This window comes from Nematolebias whitei, chromosome 11 (assembly GCF_014905685.2).
Source record: "Nematolebias whitei isolate Nwh7 chromosome 11, NemWhi1, whole genome shotgun sequence".
Lineage (NCBI taxonomy): Eukaryota > Metazoa > Chordata > Actinopteri > Cyprinodontiformes > Rivulidae > Nematolebias > Nematolebias whitei.
Genome location: NC_056508.1, coordinates 48,218,502 through 48,219,806, shown reverse-complemented (window position 1 = coordinate 48,219,806; position 1,305 = coordinate 48,218,502).

Sequence of the window (1,305 nt, the reverse complement as noted above, 5' to 3'; positions counted from 1 at the left end):
TAGTTGTGTGTTGTGTAGTTGTGTGTTGTATAGTTGTGTGTTGTGTAGTTGTGTGTAGCTTAGTTGTGTGTAGCTTAGTTGTGTGTAGCTTAGTTGTGTGTAGCTTAGTTGTGTGTTGTTTAGTTGAGTTTGGTTTTGTGGTACACCTCAGTTTGCAAATGTCACCGCAAACCCACCCACACAGACCAGTATTTGCAGTTTGACTCCCATCACCCTTTGGAGCACAAGTTAGGAGTCATCAGGACTCTGTACCACAGAGCAGACAGCGTCCCCACTAGCTCAGGAGCCAGGCAGAAGGAGAAATCCCACACAAGACAGGCTCTAGAGCAATGTGGATATCCTAACTGGGCCTTCCTGAAAGAAGAGAAGAAACCCAAACAGGACTCCAGTCAGCCAACAGGTGAAAAGGAGGAACCCAGACCCAGACCAGTGGTCATTCCAGATGTTGAGGGAGTATCAGAGAAACTGAGACGTTTATTTTCTAAACATAATGTCCCAGTGGCTTTTAAACCCCAAAATACATTAAAGACTGGTTCATCCCAAAGATCCAGTCCCCCGGCACAAACAGAGTAATATTGTGTATGTTGTTCAGTGTCAGGAGGGTGATCAGTCTTACATCGGGGAAACTAAACAGCCACTGGCCAAAAGGATGGCCCAGCACAGAAGATCAACATCATCAGGCCAGGACTCTGAGGTCTACACTCATCTCCAGGCCAGCGGTCACTCTTTCAGGGATGAAGATGTTCACATCCTGGACAGAGAGGAACGATGGTTTGAGAGAGGAGTAAAGGAGGCCATCTTTGTGAAAAGAAACCGTCCATCATTAAACAGGGGCGGAGCCTCCTGGTTCAACTGTCCCCCTCTTACAATGCTGTGATTGCTAGTATCACTCAGCCCTCTGTGAACAGTAAACAGCCATCAGGTGCTAATGATCCATTGTTAGGCTGATGGTCCTTCTTGACCATGTGATCAGCTGGTTCTGGTTGTCAGCAGCAAACTGGTTGATCCACTCTGAGAAGGTGCTATTTAAGAGACTGAGCTGAATACAGCACCTCAGACTGAGGAAGTCCTCAGGATGAGAGACGAATCGTTTTTACATTTTTTTGTTGATTTGTTTTGTTTTTTGTTTTTTAATGTCCAGAGGACCAGATTGAACTGTTCTGGATTTTTCTACCTGGATTATTGAGCATGCATCAGGATATTTATGTAACGAACCCCTTTCGGTTTGGACCAAAATCACCACACAAATGAAGAGAATAAAATAATATTTATTTTCTAGGTGAGATATTGCAGATTGGACCGGTT